Raw genomic sequence first — 23,585 nt, 5'->3', positions numbered from 1 at the left:
GCTGGGCCGGGCTGGGCTGGGCTGGGCTGTGCCGGCACCGCTCCACCTGCGCGCGGAGCGGGCGGCGGGGCGGCTCCGAGCGAGGCAGGGCTTCCCCCGCCGGACGTGGCATCACACGGCCCCGCGCCAATCCCGCGCGGGGCGCAGCCCCCGCCCCGCCCCGCGCCCCCGCCGCGGGCGCTACGCAGCGCCCGCAGCCGCCGGGCCGGGGCGAGGAGCATCTCGGACCCTCCCCGGGCAGGGCAGGGCTCACACCAGCCCCAAGGCACTGGCAGCACTCGAGGGGCCGCACGCCGTCCTTCGGGAAGGACGCGGTGACAACGCGCATCAAACCCATCTTTGTCTGCGGCGTGGTCCGGGTGGTCGATCTGAGGACCCTGAGTCCCCCAACGTGGTGGGAAAACAGCCTTATAGAAGACTCAAATTTTACCACACTTTGCCAGACCGGCGAGTAGAAAGCATCTCAGCTGAAAGCCTGAGAGTCCCAGCAAGGTCCTGGGTAGGCTAAAAGTGCCCCTTTAAGAGCAGATGTGGAAAGAGAGGCGATTTTCAACGACACGTTCTCAGCTTTGGAGTTTAGTTCCTACAGCAGCCTGTCAGCTCTTGAAACTGGTGCTCTGCAGCTCTACCAGCCGTGTTTTAAATTGCTTCCCACAGAACTGAGGCATCTGTGATCACCTGTGTGTGTCAAGACAATGCCCGTGTGCTTTCCCCAAATAAGCTTGCAGGCTTTTGGGCAGCATCTAACACGTTTCACAACAGACAGAGGATGCAAAGATCACTACTGAGAGCAGTTGTTTTCTGTGGAAAAAAGAGAGGGAATCTGCCCATGCCCCAGCTGAAGCATTTGGATGAGCTTACACTTTACAAGACAGTGGAAACCTCATCACTGTGCCCCCCCAAAACCCAGCAAAATTTATCAGAGATTGTACTTTTTGGACTAGGCACTCAGACATGTAAAAATATGTGGAAAACAGGCATTGCTCATCTCACTGCTTCAGAACTGCTTGTTCTCCTGGGGAATGAGTAAGAGAGAAGTAAGTGACAGCAAAGTAGGACCCCCAGGGAGTGGCAGTAGGGATGAGGAAAGTTGTTGGTTTCCTATGAAATCGCCTAATGATTTCCTATTAAATCTTCCTAATTAGATTCATCTATGAGATACGACAAAGCAGATTAAGAGGATCTAACCGCAGAGGCAGGCAGAATTTTGTAATGAAGATCATGACTAAGGTGACACATCATTACCACCAAAAGTTAAAAGCTATGAGTCAGATACACCCCAATACACTCCAGATCTCAGTTCTTTCAGAGATGACATTGTGCCTTTTGGCCTCTTGCTGCATCTCTCAGTGATGTACGGTTTAGAAACCCAAGGCTTACAGAGTCCCAAAAACTTGGTACACCTCAGCCTGGAGCTTGCTTTGTGAGCTTTCTGGAATGTGAAAATAGGTCTTGTTCCTGGAAATATGTGGGGAAAACATCTGCCACAGATCATGCGAAGTTTGACCTACCCTGTTTTCAAATGGGAACTCTTTTGTAAATGCAAAAGTACTGCACACATAGGAGGTTACCAAGTATTATGTGGCACGAGGTTATTTCAGCCATTACTCCTGGGGATTTATTCTAATTTTATAGTCATAACCCTTTCCTCACCCCTGGTTTGTAAACATCACTTGAAGACCTATGTCCAGCCACAATAACAGCAGAAAAGAACCAGCAGAGGAAACTGTACATATATTGCCATGACTAGAGGAACACTAGGATCTCGGTTCCTCCTTTTGAAAATCAAAGGGAAAATCAAATACTTACAGACACACAATTAACAACAGTCTCATTTGGGACTGTTGAGGGGAATGAGCTCGAGGAATGCAACCTCCAAAGAGACAAAGTACTTGATAGAGAAGAAAGGCAGAGTCATAAACCTTTTATCTGGTCTGGTGCTACAGAATGACTTGAGGTGGGTGACATAGGGGACCAAGGCAGTACCTTTTAATTTTCTCTTTTTCTTCTCAAAGCCTGGGGTTGGATACTTGCCGCTGTTGTATATTGAGGGCTTGCTTTCAGCTCTGCCTAAGGTGACCTTGGGGAAGCTGTCTGTGAGCTATGGCTGCACCCCAGGGTTTCAGCACAAAGCCCTCTGCACTCATACAGCTGCTGAAGTGCACTGAAATACTATCTGCTGGCAGGGAAAGAATTGGGACTGAAACCCTTGGGTTTTGGCCTTGGAACCATCCCCTGAGCTATGGATCATTTCACAGGTCAGAGTATTTCCCTTCTTCATATACATCTCACTTCCCCAAGCTGGGTGACAACAGTGCCAGCGGCAGGGACTAAAGTCATGTCATTCCTGATAAAATCCTGAGAGACCGCAGCACACACTCTGCCTGTTCACATGCACTCGGCGGTTCCCCCAGTGACACACTAGGCTATCAACTGCCAGCACAGATCAGACTGCCAGCTCCCAAGCACTTTTCAGGAGCTACAAATGAAGAACAAGCTCTGCTGCAAACCTCCCTGATTAAGTGACCATCAGCAGATCACTTATCTCCTAAATAGGGATAAGAGTGCTTCTTACCTAACCACCTGCCTGTGAGATAGAATCATAGAATCAACTGGGTTGGAAGATGCTCGCACACTATCAGAATGAGAAGCTTATAAGTAGACAAATTAAAAATAAACCTGAGCTTATATCAGCTCTTCAACAGAGAAACTTTTTGCAAGTCTATACAGGATCCAATCCTGCACAAACAAATCTTAAATGATGAGGTGCATCTATTTTGCTGTTAAGTTTGTATGCACATGCAGGATTTGACCAGGTCCATTTAAAGTAAATTGAAATAAACATCCTCGAAGTGTCATGATGAAAATGCATTTTTGGCATCCATTCTAAATTTGATTGTGCGTATCTGAAGATCAGATCCAGTTTCTGAACATTCTCAGCTAAGAGAATGGAGCTTGGCAAAAAGTAAAAAAAAAAACATTGTTCAAAAACAGGCAGAAAGAACTAGAACTGAGGAAGATAAGAAAAAGCACAATAAAACACAAAGATGAGTAGACAAAATGCAGAGGAGGAGAAAAGCAAACAGCCAGCCAAGCAAGATAGCCAGAGGAAGACAGAAAATCCATCCTGCTCTGGAGATCACCTCTTGACAGTCCCGACAAAAAGCACTGCCCACTGAAAAGCTGATCCAGGCATTATGAAGTGAGAATAATGAAGAAGAGCTAAAGCATCTGGCACAAGTGGGGAAAGCTACCATTTAAAAACAAGAGGTGAACAGAGGCTTTCTACAACCTCAACTTTCACAGGGATATCTTGGTTTTTAGCACTTTCCAAAAGTTTCACAATGCAGTGGACATTGCATCTCTTTTTCATCTTGATGCAAGTCAAGAATTGTACAGGCAGCAAGGCAATTACACTGACTAGACCTCCAGCTGATTCAAAAATGGACCTATGCCGAGTTACAGCAACCTGGAGTCTGACAGGAAAACCAGAACAGGAAAAACCCCAGATAACCTTATCAAATTGCATTGTATCTTTGATGCCACATAAAAGAATAGAACATTTTCACTTGAATTCAGTGGTGTTCCTGCTTTCTTCCCTACGCATTGAGTACAGAGTTCGTACTGTCTGGAAGTGGGGAGGGAAAGGAGATGGGCAAAGCCTAAGTTGTCTTTGCTTCCTTGCTCTCACCACTGTTATGTGTAATGAAGCCCTTAGCCCATTCCCTTTAGCCAGTTTTATGATACATTTGATTCTGTGGCAACATCATCAAATCTGGAACCTTTAGATTAAAAATCTTCATCAAAGTAGGATTATCTCAGTACCTTTTTTGCCCTTTATTCCCTTTAATAGCTGTCTCCTACAGGGTTCAAGAAAGCCCTTCCCCTGCTCCCTGCCCCCCCAACACGGGCTGGTGTTCAGCAGAAGCTGGACGTGTGTTTCCCTGAATCAAATCTAATTAAGTTATTCAGAGGATTTACTCGATTACACCTCACTATGTACAGCTATTTACTTCTTCGCTGGCTCTTCCTTCATTAGAAATCTGGCATCTCCTCCTCCCCTCTGTGCACATTTCCCCGTGAAGCTTTTCTGACATGCGCAAGCAGCACGTGTCTGGTTGTTTTGATCACCAAAAATATCAGATCAGTTCCTCTGAACTCCTGGAACATCTATGTACAACTGCCAAATCCAGCTTGATCTCAGTTGACTTTGTAAGATGCCATTTGCCTTCCTGAAATACTAAGACTTGTTGGGATTTGTGTGTCCAGATTAATTAATCAGGAACATTGTTTAATAGATGCACAGAGCTGGGGATCCTTCCAAGTTCTTGAGCGAGCCAGATTCAGGCCCCAGGGCAAGGACAATCACAATCCTGGCTGCTGAGGAACAGAAGGAGAGAGGCTGGACTGAGGACAAGTGTAGCAGGGTACACTTGAGCTGGGCCAACCTGCTGTTTGACCCTTGGGTGGGACAGACCAATGCTTCATTTCCCCATGTGTGGCTAGTACTCTGCAGAGGAAGATTAGGAACAACTAAGTAATTTCAGACAGAGAATCTGGCTAATGCAGGTAATTGCCACTCTGTGCTGTATTTTGAATTGAATAACTCAATTTTACGGCAGCAATTTAAAGGAATGTATTGCTCTAATGACCTCCTACAAATGACTCCACCCTGCAGGACTGTACTTGTGTTATATCTGAGTCAGAGATTTCCCAGTAGAAAGAAGTCTTAAAAGCCAAAAAATAAATAAATGCCATAAACTTGTTAGAGAAACTGCTGCTAATTGGGTCTGTCCCAGGAAGTACATTTCATCTTTTCTGGACACTTTCAATTAAGCTTTTTCCAGGCCCAGGTCTCCAAAACATATGCAGCAATGAATAAAGAATATGGACACAGCACTTGAATATGGTTTATGTTTGATAAGCAGAGCTTAGCTTGATAGTATGAAATCACTCGGAATTGGACCCAAAATCACTGATTTAGAAATGTGTCCTTTCAGCATGCCCCTGCAGTGATGTATAGATAATTTGTCCCACTTCCTGCAAAAGTTGCAATCAGACAACTTCCTCTTATAATTCAAGAGGTTATATCCTGCAGCTGAATGTTTTTGAAAGGGATTTTTCAAGTAAAAATCTTCCCTCATTCTCACTGTCTTCAGTCTCTGCCATTGACCTAAGAAAGACATCAGCAGGAACACACTCTGTTCCCATGAATACCAGCTCCAACAGTGTGTTCCTGAGCATTGCTCTGAGGCAAATAGAAGTGGGACAGTCATCCCAGACTTCTGCAGGAGGAAGAAGTTACAGCCATGAAGCAAGAAACGTGTGGAGTTGCAATACAGGCATCTGGCATCCCTAATGGAACTTCTCAGCTGGCACTTTATCCTCAGCTGTTGCTACATTAAACACTACAGACTAAAGCACTTAGACGAATTAATACAATTATCTTGCATTCTGCTCAAGTGTTTATTTCCCCCCCCTCACATTCAGTTAGGGACAACATAACCTGTTTTTCTAGAGAAACCGACTGTGAAGAAACACCGACAGTGCTGTACTTAAAAGCACCCAACACCTCCAGTTGGGAGCAGAGGCTCTCCCACTCCAGGCTATGTCTGTGGCTCAAGAAAATCCCCAGCACCGAGCAAGCGTCAGCCAGAGGAGCAAGTAAGCCAGGGTTATCACCAGGTACCTGGCAGGGCAGCTAACAGCAAATGTTGGGCAGCCTTCCACACATGGGGGAGAAAACCTGACTTGGAGTTTGGAAACGTGTCCTTCCCGTTCCTTTCTCTCTGCACAGTTAGTTAAGATAATTAGCAGGTGACACACATTTTCTGGCATGTGCCAGCTTCACTTCTGATCTAACTGTACATGAGCAGAGTTACAGCTGGAATAGATTTGGGCCAGCTTTTTCATTTTAAGATCTATGCATTTTGCAACACAAAGACAGTGCATGCATATGCTTTGCCTACATAACTTTGAAGGTGCTCCAAGACTGAGCCCTCAGAAGACAGTGTAGGTCCAGCATTTTTTCCTGGTTGAGGATTAAGCACCCTTAAAATCCAACATTCTCATGTAATGTTACTGCCTCTCTAGTTATTGTTTCTTTGGCCAGTACTGCATAAGCATCTAGTGTTGGGTTTTTCAAGATGCCAGACAACACAAACCCATCTCCTTAAGATTAAAACTAGAGCTCTTAATCTGATTTCATTTCCTCAACCTGCTAGAAACCAGAGAGCATGAACACAAGGAGATGCAAAACACCGGGAGTTAGAAATGATAGAACTCACCGGGGCACTCACTTCTTTCTTACAGGGTTTTTGGTTTGTTGGTTGGTTTGTTTTTACAGGGCTACTTTTGAGCATAGCCTTCAAAATAAATTGTTTGCAATAGCTATGTATTTTTACACCACATATATAGTTTTGCCTTAGGGAGGACTTGTCTTCTGTGGTTAAAGGAGCAAAGCTTAGTTCCTTTGCCTCTATTGTAGCAGATGCCAGAGACACAGCTTTTTAAAGCATTTTAAGTAGAAGTTGGTGGACTGAGGGACCCTGGATCAGACTGTCAAATCTTCCTTGCTGCCTTACAAAAGCTAAGCAGTTAGGTGCAGTGACTCACTCACACTGACATTTTTGGGAGAGAATGATGCCTTTTATAATAACATTGATATTCCTCCATTGATGTCTCAACACTGGCTAATTTAGAAAAGAAACATGTAGTGCAAGGTTGAAAGGTCACAGGCCAGCCAAAGAACTTATGAGATCATGGGACTATGAAAGAGGCTTCGGGTTTAAAATAAAATAGCCTTTTTTCTTTTTGTTTCCTTTTTTTTAAGGAACAGACAAACTTTTCTGAAAGGCCAGGAATTTAATCTGAACTCTTCTTTCACATACTGTACAAATAAAAACTACACTGAAGGACTGCTTGGGGGGAAGTTCAGTAGAGTTTATCTCCAGAGGTCACTTTAATCTATATTGAGTTGAGAAAGAGAGGGAGAAGGAAGGACACACATTTACTTTTAAAAATCTGCCAGCCCTCTTTAAGCTCTGACGTTACCACTGTCAAGCCAATACCCTCCTTAGATTATTCTCCCACCAGTCTAGTGGGGACTCTGCAGTCTAGTGAGTTTGAAATTAAATTATGAAATATTGGATTATGTGTTCTTCTCTATCCACACTGTTCTTTTCCTTATTCCAGTCTCCCAGTATTTCCCCATAAAAACCAAAGGAAAAGGTAAACCCAAAAAAGCTTACAATATAATAAACTTGCATCCATAGTATTCTCTAAACTGATGTTTGCACCCTCCACAGATTTTAACACAGATGCAGCTTTGTGATTAAAATCAGGGCCAGATTTTCTGGCTTTGTGTCCTTTCAGTGACTGCTAGCTTATAAAGTATTCTTCCCCCTCCTTCACTCTCCCCTCCAAAAGAGGACTCTGTTACTTTCTTCCCAATATTAGATGTACATAACACTAATTAAAGTCTGGTGGAGACTCTTTCAGTCTGCAAATGAAACAGAGCATCCTTTCCTTTATAAAGGAGTCTGAAAATGTTAATATTGGATATCAAAATGAGTTTGCAAAAACGAAGAGGCCTAACGTGCTGTGTTCTCTCTTCCCTCCAATGCAGCACCAGCAGCTAACTAATACTATTTGTTGATGCAGTATATATAATCCATATATCTTTAGTATGAGAATTTGTTATTAAACTAATTAAGCACAGAGTGCTTTCATAACTACAGCTGCTCAAAATGAAAAAGACAAAGTGGTTTCCTAATGGAACACGCAATTGATAAGAGAAGAAATTATTCTTTCACGTCTTCAGAATTTAAGGAAATAAAGACTAGCTCCTACAATGAAGCACTATATTTTATCCTTGCTGTCCTCCCAAATTTTCATAATAAAATGCTTAATCTCTGTGCTTTCTTGGCTTTGTTTTTGTAACATTAACAAGGTTCATAAACTCTAAGGTATAAGGCACCTGTAAAACTTACTGAGCTGTGAGAAGAATTTCCTTTTGGGACATATTCAAAAACACTAGTAGAAACTGCATGCATTTTCTTAACCAAGTGAGGACTTGTAGTGGATACCAGCATATCCATGGAGTTCTCTGCCTGGAAGAATGACCCAGTGCCAGAGAAGAGCACTATTTGCAATCACTGCCTGTCCTTCCTAACTCACGCCTGGTAGAAACAGGACACTCTCTCACTCTCTTGACATGAGAAGATCATGTAATACTTGCCTGTAAAGAAACTGCATTCCACTGTGACATCCTGTTCTCATACGTGCTACAGGCTTTATTAGTGACACTGTGTCACCAACATCTGTCACCAGCATCAACCTGATAGCTCAAGTTCAATTACCAATGCTGGTATCAGAATTTAGAGTTGTTCGCTTAATAGCTGCTGTTGCTCCCATGTCCTCAAGGCAGACAAAAGCAGACCCATCGATGGCTGCCATTGATTTGATGGGTCACAAGGCAAAACCACCATGCAGTGTGTCCACAACGGCCTTCTTGGGTACCAAAGCACAGCAATGTCTGCAAATCCTTATAAATTACACCAGTGTACTATCTAACCTTCTTACGTAGGCTTGGACAATTTCTTCCCTCCTCCCATTGCTCATTTTCCACAACTCACAAATGTCCATTTCACACAAACAAGAAAAATGAGCTGGCAAACACCCTGCCCATAACTCAAAGGCAGAGAAATACAATTTTCTCCAAATCTTTCCTTTCTAATGTTTTGTGAAATGAACTGTTCAAAACTATGTATTGAGAAGGAGATGAAAATCCTTTCCTTAAAAAAGTAGCATAATGAATGCACTCCTCTCTCTTCAAGAGATGCAGCATAGCCTGCAAGAGAAAGTCCTCTTTTTTTTCCATTTATGGGATTTGATTAAGTGTCCTGTTCATGTAGATTTGCAAGTTTTGATGCCATACTTTTAACTGTTGCTTTTGTATATGAAAAGCAAAATTGGAGATAGCCAAATGCAGAGAAAAACTGCAAAATTATCTTTGTTAATCCTGTAGGGATGGCTGGAATTTCTTTTCTCAAACTCCCCTTAACATCAACATTCACATAGCTATTAATCCCAGATATCACTCTTGGCTGGAGAGATCCTGAGGCACAGTGCTGGAAGCTCAGAGGGTCAGTCTGGAAGCACTGTTTATGCTCTTCCCTAAAGCTCCGTTAGCGGCCATTGCCAGAGACAGCCCTGTGGTCTGACCCATTCTCATGTGCACTTTACAGACTCTCAATTTATAATGTGGTGATCTGAAACCATTTAAAGTTACAGTTACATAAACAACAGCATTAAGAACTCAGCTGACTCCCAGTGAGGCTCTTTGTGCACTTTGATGCCTCAGCGGCAGGTTTCCCAGGATCAAACAGCTCAGCTCCAGGGTTCCTGCATGCCTGGGGGGTGATGCTGAGGACAGACTCCTACCTCTTTGTCCTGTCCTGCAGCGTGCCAGGAGCCTCCTATGATATAAACAAACCTCTGTGGTATCTTAGTGTCTTTGGTGTGGTGCCCCTTCCCAATTTGCTATTTGTTTGTATGACATACGTATAATGATGCCAACAAAGAACGTAAGTTACAGACATCCAGGGAGGTTCATAAGAACACTTAATTCATCCATCACGATGAAACCAGTAACACTGTATGTTATCTTTCTCTTCTCCCATACTCCATGAAGCTCCTGCTACCCCTGCCTGCTGGTTTTGTCCTATACTCAGCTAGAGGGGCTGCTATTAGGATGTTTTTCTCCTGTGTAGGCAGGTTGTTTTCCCTTTTTTAATGCTTCTCCTGATCCTGCCAGTCCAGGGAGCATGAGGCTCAGGAGGGGAACTGAGCTCACACCTTCCTGAGGGCAATCACAAAAACTGAGGTGGATGAGCTTTCACACTTGCCTTGTTTTGTATTCCTTCAGCAGTAGGCCACAGCCATGAAGAGGTTCTGTCTGTGCGCAATAATCAAGAAAGTCAGGAACTCACTTCAGAACTTGCTATGCAGGACTGCTTGTAGCCATAGCTCTGACTCAATGATTCATCAACTTATTTGATTGACAGGGTTGATAGAAAATCTTAAGGGCTCTCCTGAGAATCAAAATCAAAAAGAAAATAAATCCATATGTGGGGGTGCCCTATATCTTTCTAAAGCTTCTCTTAGTTGGGAACTAAGCTCATCTACTTTTAATTTCATATAATGAGAAAGTATGGACTTACCTTAGTAAGAACATGGCAAATATTAATTAAGTACTAGCAACTAAAAAGAATGGCAATAGCTACCAGGGAGGATAAGTCTGAGAGACTGGGGTTTAGACTGTATGAGGCTGAAAAAATAATAATAACCAGAAAGCATGGAAATTAAAATAGTGCTTGTTAATTAGAGAATATTGAAAACAGTGGGATAATGAGAAATGTCCACTTTTCACGTGTGCCAATGGAGACAGCTCCTTCCTAGAGTTAAGTCTCTGGTCTGTACATGGTGCTGTTAGAATGGGGTGCCAACTATGAGATCACTTAGTTAGTCAGATTGTGCCTTAATGTACTGAGGGTTCTCCCCTAAACCATGTGGTGGTTTTAGGCTGACCTCACAAAGCTGAAAAACCCATTTGTAAGAAACTCTCTCATGGAAAAAGTTGAAATTCTACCATTATTGCTCCTACACTGGCAGAATTTCACAGGGGACACCTGACTGACTTGCTGTATCCGTGGCTTCCTTTCCAGCTGAGCTAAAGCAGCTGACAGCAACTGAGGATCTGCATCACGCTCCTGCTTTCAGGCAGAAACCTATTTTATTAGGAGGATAGAGACAAACTATAAATAAAACTGCATAAGGGCTTTACAAATCAGTGTTTTAAAAACTTAACTTTTCATCAATCTAACTACTGCTCTGCTCTCTGTGATGCCACTTTATCTCAGCAGAGACACAGGCAGCCTGTATTCTTTTAACCTCAGCAGGCTGTCACCGGTCTTTGATATAGCAGCTGTCTCATAGCTACCACTAGATTTCAATTAAACCAGGCTATATTTAGGGTGAAAATAGGGCTATTTTAAACTGCCATACCTGCCAACTTTTATTCACTCTCAGCAGTAGTTATTTTATTTGATGTACCTGGTTTTAAGCTGTGCCATCCATAAAATTAAAAAGATACCAGAAACTGTGATGTATTTTACATTCATATCACCAAAAATCTATCATTAAAAGCAGCACTTCTCCAGAGAGGAACACAGTTTAAGATGATAAATAACAGAATGTTCTCCACTCATAGCCAGGGTTGCTAGCACGGCCTTGCCATGGTGGGGCAATACAAATGATTCTCTGGTGCCAAGGAGAATTAAACTCAATACATTTTTCACCATTTGCAGGGGTCTGTTGCTAACACTGTTAGTGCTTTCACAGAAAGACATGGCATGGGGGACATCAGTGTAACACTTTTGTGTGGTGGTCCTACATAACATGCTTGTCTTAGGCACATACTATATGATTTGGAGTAAAATAGTCATGTTTCCTCATTTTTTCACTTCAGATGGTCATTCCTTTCCTCCTTCTCTATCAATATTGCATCGTTTCTGTTACATCAGCAGAAAACACCCAGAAGCCCCATTAACAGACAGACTTCAACCCTTGTTCCCCTCTGTTATGGTGGGGCACAGTTCCCAAAATACTGTAATGCTCAACCTGTGGTCAGTGTGATCCACTAACTCTTAAAATCCTGTTCCATGCATATGCACAGGTTAGCACACGCACAGACACATGCTGGGACACTAACCTGGCACCGAGAGCACCTCTTACAAAACCTGTGATCAACCCATGTGTTTAGATAAAGCAATTACCTGCATGAAAAGACAGTGCACATTTTTACATGAACAAGAAAGGAAATCTTATTGGAGCCACCTAAAATTTAATAGGCTACAAACATGGCTAAAGCAAAAGATAACTCTCTCACGCAAAAGCCTTCTCATAAACAGTCTGTAATTATTACACTTGCTGCCGTTTGGTTGAAGGCCTGGGCCCTATTAAGTGCAAGAGCTGTTTTTCTGCAAGGAGGCTTACTGGAGAGTGGATTAAAACAAGCATGATCACATCCTGACATGCATAAAATGCTGATTGTCTCGCCCTATATGCCAAGTGCTTACTCTTGCAAGGTACTTGGAGCTGTCAATGCCAGCTGAACTCAGAGAGACGGAGAGGTGCTCAGCACATCTTAAAAAACTCTTGGCATCAGGAGCAGGCCTCAGACACACTTGATGTTTGCCAATAAAATGTACCACGGGAACAATGACAATTACAGAGCAACTGTTTGTGCAAGCATTACTGGAACTCCAAAGCATCCTTCAGAGAAAGGACGGTGGCAACACGAGGGGGGGTTGCAGAAGAGCTACAGCTGTGGCTTTGGAGGCTGAAAACCTGCCTGACACTCAGAGACTTAATAAAGTGAACCTGTGGGTTGTTGCATGCAAAATACAATATGAAAACAACACCGTTTAAAGGGTCAAATGGAAATACACAAAAATCAGGGTGCCGGAATGATTACACCTGTCAGCTCTGCAATACGTTGAGCCACAGCTTTCAGCTATGAATGTTTGGGTGTATTCACCATCTGCTTCAGCTGGGGTGTAAAATGGACAGGGCATATGCATTGCAGTGTTATTCAACATTCTAGTTTAACCTTGTTCTTCCCAGCAAGGCCTCAAACACTGCCTTGTTTGCTGTACTTTCAACAAGACCAGCTATGAAAGCAGAACAATTCATTTTTTATTTTTTTTTTAATGGCGAGATGGTATCAGAGCACTTGAAAGCATCACAGTATTTATTTCCACAACAAAGATACCCCTTTCCAAATGCTCATCCAGACTCTGTGTTTGTTTTTTTACCATTAAAAACAAACAAACAACCTAAAAGATGTGCTTCCCTCTTCTTATTCGTGTACATACTGGATCATTTTGGTTGAAACTTACCAAAAAAAAAAAAAAAAGCTGTAAGCAGTAAGGCTTACCTTGGCAAGAAAATAACCCTGACTGGAAAAATCAACCTAATGGTTCCAGTTTGGCAAAATGATAAGCAATTGTGAAGGAAAGAATCCTACGGTGAAAAGCATGAGGCAAGCATTATATATCCCCAAGGCTGTTAAAGAGTGAGTTTAGTGCTAAGTGTGTGTGTGGAGAGGGAATTCCTCAAAGCAAAGAGGGATCTTCATTACCTGAGAGATACAGGCTAACAAAAACCTCTGAATGGCAGCAATTCAGATGAGATGAGATACCTCTTTTTTTAATCACCAGGGAAGTAGATATGAGAACAGCCCATTCAGGGATGTGTTATAACTTCCATTTCTTGAAGTCTTAGAATCCCCAGTAGACATACATCTAAAAATACAGTAATTCTAACAGATGCTGGGAGATTAGTGCCAGACTCTTCCAGTGCAGTGGCCAGAGCTGTGTAGGATAGAGGGCTACAGAATTGCTTCTGCCCCAAGATGTTCCTCTTCCCACAATGAATACACTGAATAACCATGACTGTCTTGTCAAGTGCATGAGACTTTTTTGTTCTGAAAACTATGGCTACTTCTTTTGAGTAGGCAGAAGTCTTTTAACTTTTCCCTCTTTTAATACGTACTCCAAACCACTCCATTTACTGGGAATGATGCCCAAACTGTGGCTGATCCACACAGGACATGGGTGCAGCAGAGACTGGCTATTGAACCTTCAGAACAGTTGCAGTATGAGCTGAGTATGTGTTTAAACTGTGTACTCAACACTCGTTGGCATCCCAAAATTTTGTCCATGTCTCCAGAATCACTGACAAACACACAGCAGTTATTCTGCAAAACTTCATGGTGTCCAACAGCCCCTGCTCTAGTACTAACCCGAGCAGGAGACCAAAAACTTACAATCTGTTTTTCAGTTTGATTACCATCATTTGTGCCTCTTCTGGTTTCCTTTTGATGGAGTTTAGCACCATCCCTGATCTTTTATTTTTGTTTGACAATATTTGCAGATTCTTCACTTTTTGCTATAATTCAGAACCATTCTTGCTGTCTCAGAGCTTGTGCAGTTTTTAACTGTATGTCTAAAATATGTCTTTATTTCCTTGTTGGGTTTTCAGTACTCTGGAGCTCCAAAGGCCTTCATGCTTCTCCAACCACTCCTTCTCAATTTATTCCATCTCTTATTCCTGTGTGCCCCTTGCCAATTTTTCCCCTTTTTCCTTATCGGGAAGATGACAAGGAGCACAGCAAAACTGACACAGTGAGGCACAGAGATACTGCAGAACAGCTAAAAATTGACAAGTGACAGTGACCAGGTTTTGACTCTGAGATCTGCTTTGACACTCAACGTTCTTTCAGATGAAGTAGGAATAAACTGGTGTTTTGGTTTTACTCCTTTTTGTGATCTCTGTTACAGAAATATGACTAGTTTAGACCCATTACTCAGAGGAAGCTCAGTTTTGCTGGGATTATTTGATAGACATTAGGCTCGCTCTTATTTCCTGAAGCCAGAGCAACAGATACACGAGGGGGTAGACTTTGAGGAAGGCCAGTGGGTCTGAGAAAATCTGACAATTTGATGGTAATGAGGGACCAGGCAGAGACAGCAGAATATCAGCTTTGCTGGCTCATTGGAGGCTCATTAGTGTGCTGGGAATAGTTTGAGACTTTGGCCACAAGATCCCAGTGCCTGTCCCATGGCACACTGGGCTGTCAGAGGGACAGGGCTGGGGCACTCCTTGGGGCAGCTCCCTCCCTGCAGAGGAATCTGACTATAGAGACAGCTCAGGGCCCAGACTCTGTGCTCTACCTGCCTGGGGACATTGGGACAAATGCAGAGAGGACCTATTTTTGTCACTACATATAAATAGTAGCCACCCCCTGCAAGAACTGTCTTTGTTCTTCCCTACTCCAGCCCAACATACTGTAAGGCTTCCACAGCAGCCTGACCTTAAATCTCAATTCACGCCCAAATCCCAAGGGAGAGGGGGCCCTGTCAGGACTCCAGGAGATGGGTCATGAAATTAACATTTTTGTCTCATTAGCTTTTGAAAGCAGCAGTTACAGCACAAGGGACTTGGCCTGGTGATGTACCTACACATGCACAGCATGCTTCTACTAAACCCATTAGACCACATCTGCCTAGAGTACATTTTTCTGGCCAGAACCCATAATATTAATCTCTGCTGTGTCCTACATCCAAAATCTAATTTTACACTTACTGTACTGGGAGATGCTGCAGGAATAAAGGGATATGTCATTCTCACTTTTGCAGATGGAGCCATTCTGGGTTCCACTCCTGTGCTGCAGGACCCACAGGAGAGTTTACAGATGACAGGGGGAGCGACCAAGGGGACACTAGAAGCCCCAGAGCACTGGTGTGAGCAAGGTTGGATAGGGCTCTGAGTAACTCTTCCCATGACAGAGGGGTTGGAACTAGATGACTTTAATGTCCCTTCCAACTCAAACTGTGATTCTGAGAGACTGGGTAGAAAATATTTGCAGGATACACTGTTCTGGGTAAATCTGATAAAAAAAAGACCAAGTTACCTTGTTCTGCTAATGCTGAAGTTTCTACACAGTTACAAAATTTGATTAACACATCTAATAGGACAGACAGTACCTAGCAGCTGTCAGTAATTATTTAGCCTCTGGCTGGCTTGCTTATCTTGAAAAGATTAAAGAAGCTGCAAATGCACTTCACAATGGAGACAAGGAACGAAACAAGATTATTAGCCTTTTGTGAAAATGAACACCAATAAAATAACATGGGAGAGCTCAATGCTATTTCTTGAACAAGAAAGAAGTCACTATTCTCTATAAACTTAATATTTCACAAATGCCAAGATTGTTTGTCTGGGGAAGAACCGTGGGAACTACTCAGCATCACAGAAACTGTCTTCCCCAGTCACAGATACTGTCTGTGATGCAACCTATGAGATCTGGGCATGAGTGTGCACGCTTTGCCGGGAGATGGAGAAATGCCATTCACAGGAGCTGTCTGTGCCTAACAGTTTCTTAAACTATGGGACAGACAACAGGAGTTATTCTCAGGAACTAGTTTGCATTGGGTTGCATAGTGGTTATCTGTCATTAATCTGATGGTGACATTTGGGGCTGTCTCATTTTACTGCTGCTCTGATTGTTAGGAGTAAGACTGCTGTTAGCACAAGTTTACTTCTAAAGGTTGGTATATGCTGAGCCCCAAACTCTGAGGAGTATTTGTACCAAGATTTTGGGACAGGCTGTGAGAAATATTCTATTCCCCCTACAACCAGGAGAAGCCAGAACAGAGAGATGGAAATGGATGGAAAACAGTCAGCAGGGAATCTAAGTGATTAACAGATAGATCGCTCTGCCAGGCAGTATCATACTGAAGGTTAAGCCTGGTTTTAAGTGAGATGCTACACATTTAAAGCAACTCCCTCTACTTAAAGCTTATTACAGAGATGTACAAAGTCAGTGAGTAACATCTAGGAGACTGCAAACATTCCAGAGACAGGGTCTTTCTTCCTCTAAGTATTTGCACAGTGTGCAAGACCAGAACTACCTTTGTCAGGCACTAGGGACTGTAATGAAACACAAACAGCAGTAACCAGGAGGCTCAGTGCCACTGTTACCTTAGGCAGGTACGTTTTGGTATTAACTGAAAAGTGACATAGAAAACAGCTGAATTAACCCACTATTAGAGGTGTGCATTCTGCTCTTTGCTGTGCTTCAAGGAATTTGTGAGCTAAACACATTTCTTTGTTACGTACTCATGAAATCTTGACGTCAGAGTACAACAGCATTAAATATTAACTGATCCCCCAGAGGGCTTGAGATTATTTCGTTCTAAATAGGCTAAAACCCCTGCAGTTAAAAATTATAGCTGAAATTTCAAAACTTAGCAAGTAATTTCAAGTTACAGTGAGTAACTGGAAGACCAGAGCTGGTAATAGAATTGTCTTCCATGGCTTCTGGTCATCCTCTCTTTTGTTGTTTCCCTCTTACTGATAGAGTGAGTTGGGGATGACTGTTGGTATTCAGGTGGGTATAACACATAGCACCACAGAAAGTGTAATTTATCATTAATTAACATCCACTTTAGATAAAGTTAATGGCCAAGATAGTTGTCCATTAACCAAATGAAACTTGAAATAAGAGGCTAATTATCAAAGGAAGAATTTAAAAAGTATCTGAGAGTTTTTCTGAGTTTTTTTCCCCCTTTAATTCAGATTAAAACTTAAATCAATAACCAGATATAACCCAAGTTTTGTCTTTAGTTTGGGTTTTTTTAATCTTTTACATAGAGCAAAGCTAAAGGCATTGATTTTAAGTTTAAATCTGACAAGGAAATAGGTGCTAGCTGGGCTTAGCAAAATGATGCCATATTTGGGGAATACTAATTAAGAAGCCCCAGCCCAAAACAAATCTCTCCCCTCTGTTTAAATAGAAGGCTGTTGCATATTGAACTCTGTCATCAGCTATTATTCAAATTGAAATAGGTCAGGTCCCTGAACACCTGTAAATTAGCCTGGAAATTCCCTCAATTAATGAAACCCTGTCTGCCTGAATTTATCCTGCCTTCCCTATAACACTTGGACAATCATAGCTGTAGCATGTAAAATTAATCTCATTCTGTTACTTTCTGTGGAAGGGCATTTTGATTGTGCTCTGACCCCTGAGAAAAAGGTTAATACTTGTTCATTCCCCTCCCCAGTTTGCTCAGCAGACATCCAACTCCTGCAATCCAGCAGGCTCACTGGAGTTGGCAGTCACAGGGCCTGAAGAACTGGACTGAATTTGCAGTTCCCCACAATGCACATCTTAAAGCAAGACGCTTACCCTGCGTTAAAGAGAAACCAGTGCAAAGCAGTGCACTGATTTTTTTTTTACTGCTTCTATATCGACACAGTAAGTTTCATATTTAATTTACTTAACTAAATTTAATTATTCTTTTTCAAAAATTCCTTCAGTTACTTAAAATGATCAGCTGTTCTGTCCCCTTCTTCCCTTTCTAATGTCTGCACAGTGGGTTTGTTCTAGAGCCTCACACTGTACTACAGGGAGCCCTTGCCCTTGGGATTTATAGGCAATTCCATCCATTTGGATGCTTTCCTTTCCTGGAGTTTGCTCCAGGTTTTTTATAAGGTTTAACTTTGCTGCTCTGGGTATGAGGAGTTGGGCCACTCACTATCACTGATGCCATTTGTAACTGGTTCTTACCCCATCAGACACGCGCTGCAGAAACTGAAAATGAATTAAGCAAATGCTCTTGATTAAATAAAATGCTGCCAGCTTCAAACAATAATGTGACACAATGATTAAAACCAACAAAAGAGGTGCAATGCAAGTAGCTGAAGTTCAGTGGTGGATTAAGTTAAACTTGTGCGTAACACCAACTCCTCTGGTCCTGTTTTTGATTGGGTGGTCTTCAAGCACATGGGAGAAAATACTCATTTGCACTTAGTGCCAATGCTCTAATCCCAAAGATAGGCTAAAATAAAGTAACATTTTTAAAAAATGTACAGGGACAGGAAAGGATTTTGTGGAAATACTGGGCTAGGATCAGAAAAATCCATCTTACCCTCAGCCTGTACAGAGTGTTTCCCACCAGGGGAGTGAAGTGCACACCACTGCCTGCAGCCTCCCTCACCTGTACTGAGGTGCCTGGGCCCAGTCTGGCTCTGCCACAGACTTCAAAGGGGGCTTTGGCCAAGGCTTTCTGTCTGCTGCTCCCTCTCCAGTCATGATGCCCCTCCTTCTCCCGACCCTATGCCTTCTGTTCCCAATTTTTACACTGCAGATACTGTCTCTGTCTTTATGCTGGCAGACTCCTTCCAACATACTCCTGAAATGGAATTTGTACCCTCGGGCCCTAATTCAATCATGTTCTGCCAAAATCTGGTGTTGAAGATAACTGCTGCAGAAAATTATCGAAGTGCTCAGTCTTCAAGGAAGACTCAGTTCTCACAAGAAAGCAACTTGTCCTTTCCTTTCTCTTCTAAATATTTGAAATGCTTTATTTTATCTAAATGAATCTAGATTAAAAATGAGTTTATATATAGATATGGATATGGTTATGAATATATACACATATATATAAAAATATAATGGCCCTAAGGGAGCCATCAGACATGAGCTGAGAACAAACCTGGAATGGTTTCTGCTGGTCAGGACCCAGCTGAAACAAAGTATACTCACATGATATGAAAGAAGTTAGTTTTAAGTCACCTTCACTGACCAGAGGTGCCCTTAAATCTCTTTAATGGGGTAGTCAGATATGCGATGAAGTTAAAAGAGCATGTCTAATTTACATGCATAATTATGTCAACCATATATACAAATTAAGCCCTGAAGGCCTGCTCTTAGAGAGGCAGAAGCAAGAAGAGGATAATGCAGGACTTGAGAGTAAAAGGCAGTTCCAAACTCAGGTGAGCACAGAGCTCAGCCTTGTGGCCAGAGCCTCTTATTTTGAAAACAAAGCCTGGTTATGGCAAATGTAAACTTGGGCTCTGATCTTGCAGCTTCCAGGGCTCCCTGGGCTCACACACAACACCCCCTGACCTCAGATCCCACCAGTGAGCTGGGTATGGACAGAGCCACAGGCAGCTGGGCTGCTGCAGAGTGCTCACAACTGCCCTTCCCTGCAGAAGGGCTCCTCTCTGTCACATAACCCACTGCTGCAAGGAGAGCTGATCCCAGGCACTGCTATTTCTAGACAGGCTGTGCCAGAATAGCAAAAATCCAAGAGTTTAAGAAATGTAGAGCATTTGCTTAGGAACTGTCATTCACTTGAGGCTCACCCTGCCCTGTTCAGCTGCTGTTCCCATCTGCACCCTCTGTTTGGTTTTCTGTTCCTGTTCTGAAACTGAATTGGTAAGCAGAAAATTTTAGTTACTGAATAAACCACTGCCAAAAATCTCTAAAGGATACACTGAAAACCAAAGAGGTTTCTGTGTGAAAGGCAAAGAGCAACTTCCAGTCCAGAGAAACTCAGTATAGTTTCCCACTGGTGTGGTCAGACAAAGTCCTTCCACAGCTCCCTGTGGAAGCTGTAACTCCTGTCTCATGGGGTCACCCCCCCCCCATACCCATTCTAAGGGTGCAAAGGGTGTACTGGAAGAAAACCAGAGAACACTGCAAAGAGATGAGAGCAGCCCTGGTGTATAATCTGCAGTTCTGTAGGACTTTGGACATCAGTCCTGCATGAGATGGAGTGCAACACAGAGGTCCTGAGCTAGTGAAAGCTCAAGGCAGGAAAGAAATGCATGGTGAAGTTCTCTGGCGGCTCCAGAGCCTTGGTTTAGCTGCACTTGCCCTTGGGCTGCGTGGGCATGACTGGGCTCATTCTCCCTGTGGATCTCATTAAATCTCCCACAGTGCCTGAGCAGCAGCCATGCCCAGGCGTGAGCTCACTCACACCCAGCACTGTCCTTTGCAGCGCAGCAAGCTTAGATCCAACCTCTGCAGGCAGACAGACTCTCAGCACCGCAGCCTGCTAGGCCAGGCTTTCTGTCCCACAGGCAGCAGGTGCTGCTCCTATACAGAAATTAAACTGAGCTCTGCCATTTTTAAGAACAACCCCGCAGTGACTGATGGGATTGGCTCCTACTCCTACTGTACCTGGCACTCAGAGACTGGCAGCAGGTGCCAACTGTGGGTACCTCAAGGGCTGACATTATCACCATTAAACAAGGTCTAAAGAACACACTTTGTGTAAAAACTGTCCTGAAAGGGCAGGATTTCTTATGGCTCAGACTCTTGCTTCAGATTGTGTTTTCACTTATTTCACTGTGATGCCTGAAATTGGCTTATTAGGAGCATTCAGCTTATCAGTTAAATGGATTTTTGAGTAGCTCTTCATCATCTCCCTTCAATATTGTCAGGTTTTGAGGGAAGATGTTTATAAGCCATTATATAGAGATGTCTTTTATATGCACTAAAGAGCTCTTTCTCCAAGATCTTTGCACTCACACTCCAACATATAATCAGCTTTTACAGCTATATTAAAGTCTTCAGAATAGGTTGTTGTTTTCTACAGTGGAAATCCTTGGTATATCCCTTAATTACACGATTGCTCAATACAAGCGTATAGGAATAAATTTAATATAATACATACAACATTTTATCATGAAAACTGCAATTATTTTCAATAAAACAACAGTTTCCAACTAGACAAGCTGACCTGACTGTTCTTCTCCCCCAGCAAATGCTGAAACCAGCACCTACACAATGCAATATAGAAGAGAATCTCTCCTCTGGCAGGACAAATTATAAAAACTAATGCTTATACTGTAAATAGCTTTAAATGCCATAGAACTGGGGTGTAAATTAGGGTACCATTAGACTATACTCATTTACGCCAGGCCTCTAACTAGCCTACAACCCTGTATAACTCCAGGATTAATTACTGGTGCTTTTTTAGTGAATGGCCTATTGTTAGTTCTCTCAGCAGGCGCTCTCGTTACACCGAGAGTTATGGCATATCCCGTGCCTTCCCTGCACAGGAAAACAGAAGTTTTGTCTCTTCTTATTATATCTCAAAATATACTTCTTTTGTGTCTGCAGAAAACAGAGGAAGAATGACAGAGGTTTAATAACACCGAGCCTTTCACTAATCTTTGCAATCAGATCTGTGGGACTTTGCTGCCATCACACAGTACAATCACTTCACACAAGTGAGAAACCAGCACAGCTTCAGTGTCCTGATAAAGTTCAGTACAGCAATCAGCTAAGTCTGGGCACGCCACATCCATCTTTCTGCTTGGTGCTTTATTTTGATAACTACTGTGTTTGCGTCCTTTCAGATAATATTTGTCTAACACTAACATAATCAATCTAATTTGAGAGTCAAATTTAACACGTTTAAATCTATACCTAAACTCCATATGTTGTGCACATTCTGGCATGTACTAACACAGCTGAGTGCCGTGAGGCATATTAACGAATCTCATCTGCAATTTGCTACTTGTTTGAAAAGAACTTTGCTGTAGAAGTTCTGCAGCCAATTCACTACACGCGTGAAGTCAGCAGAACAACTCATTTCCTACTCTAATAAGACTCTAGTCTCTGGTTGGGATGGTTGGTTGCCAGAAGAAATGGCTTTCTTAAGAATGGAAGCACACAATTGCCTTTCTTAGCTGCTCTATTATTCATTGTCAATCTAATGACCTTGCCATTTGTTTTTTTCAGCATTGATTCAGAGTTTTCTTTTGCATTGAAAAGGCCATATTGCCTTCTCTTCTCCCCCTCCTCAGATAATTGTTTCTTTAAATTATGTAACTAGTGATTTTCACAACAACAACTTAACTCGCACTTGTACCTTTCCCTTATTTCTCCCCCACATCTGTGTACTGGCCAGCTCCTCAAGCAGCATATGCTGATCTAATTCCAGCAGCTCTGACAAACACACTCCAAATTGTCTCAAAGTTCACCACATGTTCCCCAAAATCATCGAGTACCCACCTTCTGGGAGTCATGTCCATTCAAGGCCCTGCATCTTAGGACACGAGCAAATAAATTATCCAAAGCTGCTGTGCATACGTTAGTGGTAGTTTGGAAGGTTTGTGTGGTAACCAACAAGGGCTTGTCAGGAAGCCCAAGATTGTTGCATCTTCCAACAATCCAAATCATATATTTTTAATGAACTGGTAGAAGATCTTATTTACTCCAGATATTTCCCTTTTTCCCCACAGCCATATTACTTGGCCTAATAAAAAGATTCAGGCTGCCCTGCCAAGCTTTTTCATAATTAGTAACTGTGAGTGAGCTAGCTGATGTTATCCTTGGACATTCTGGTGAGACTTGGGACATAAAGCCATAAATTAGGTCACTTGTCCTCAGCAGACTCTCTATTTCCTTTCTGTGTTTTTACTGCACTTCTACAAAGACCCTCAGTACAGAGAAAGAAGAAAAATAATCTCATGCGGAGAACTTTTAAAATTCAGGTTAAAAAAGGAGGGGAGGGAGTTCATAAAGGAATATTTGACCATGTTAGGCATCTGTGCTTTCTGGGTACCCATCAGTGAGAGGATTTCCTGATCTGTGTCTATTTTTCCAGGACATCAATTTAATTTCTCTGTTTGAGTGCACTGCATTTTCACCTATTGTTCTTTCTCTTCTTTTGGGGTTAACTGAAGTGGTGTTTTTGTACAGCTTAGGAATATTTATTACTTCTCAAATATCTATCTCTAAATGAAAGTAGAAATTAAAGCAGTCAGTTTTGGTACAGTAGAAAATTTGTTTTCTTTTATAGCTTTCCTGGCTGCTCAAGGGTAATACAATCAGGATAGGAGAAATGCTATAGTCTTGACATCCACTGATAATTTTTCTGTTAATTTTCTGACAGTCTTCTGTTACTGCATTTATCTGCACACCCAAGCAATGAAGAAAAAAAAAAACAAACCAACCAACCATGAAGTTTTCAATTCAATCCTGGAACAAACAGCACAATCCCTTGGACATCAGTGCATATTGCACCCAGTAATATCATGATATGACCTGAGACTACATTTTCTCCTTCAACACCCTTGAACAGTTCTAAGAACATGGCAAGGCACTAGATTTTGTTATTAACTCATTCATACTGAGCCTTCATTTCTGTCATGCTTCA

General features: G+C 42.5%; 1 long non-coding RNA gene across 3 annotated transcripts; it reads left to right on the top strand.

Annotated features, from left to right (window-relative positions):
• The first annotated feature begins 15,933 nt into the window (after positions 1-15,933).
• LOC113969044 lies at positions 15,934-23,582 on the top strand. 3 transcript variants are annotated; one of them, XR_003534725.1, is made up of 4 exons: positions 15,934-16,174; positions 16,267-16,617; positions 17,691-17,884; positions 23,322-23,582. It is a non-coding gene; the product is annotated as an uncharacterized LOC113969044 (long non-coding RNA). The 3 variants fall into 3 exon arrangements; XR_003534726.1 differs by lacking the exon at positions 16,267-16,617; XR_003534724.1 differs by having other exon boundaries at positions 15,934-16,617.
• Positions 23,583-23,585: the final 3 nt, after the last annotated feature.

The sequence above is a fragment of the Neopelma chrysocephalum genome, unplaced genomic scaffold (assembly GCF_003984885.1).
Source record: "Neopelma chrysocephalum unplaced genomic scaffold, ASM398488v2 Primary Assembly neopelma1_70, whole genome shotgun sequence".
Classification (NCBI taxonomy): domain Eukaryota; kingdom Metazoa; phylum Chordata; class Aves; order Passeriformes; family Pipridae; genus Neopelma; species Neopelma chrysocephalum.
Note: the sequence above shows the minus strand (reverse complement) of the source record. Positions and strands in the feature narration are given on the sequence as shown.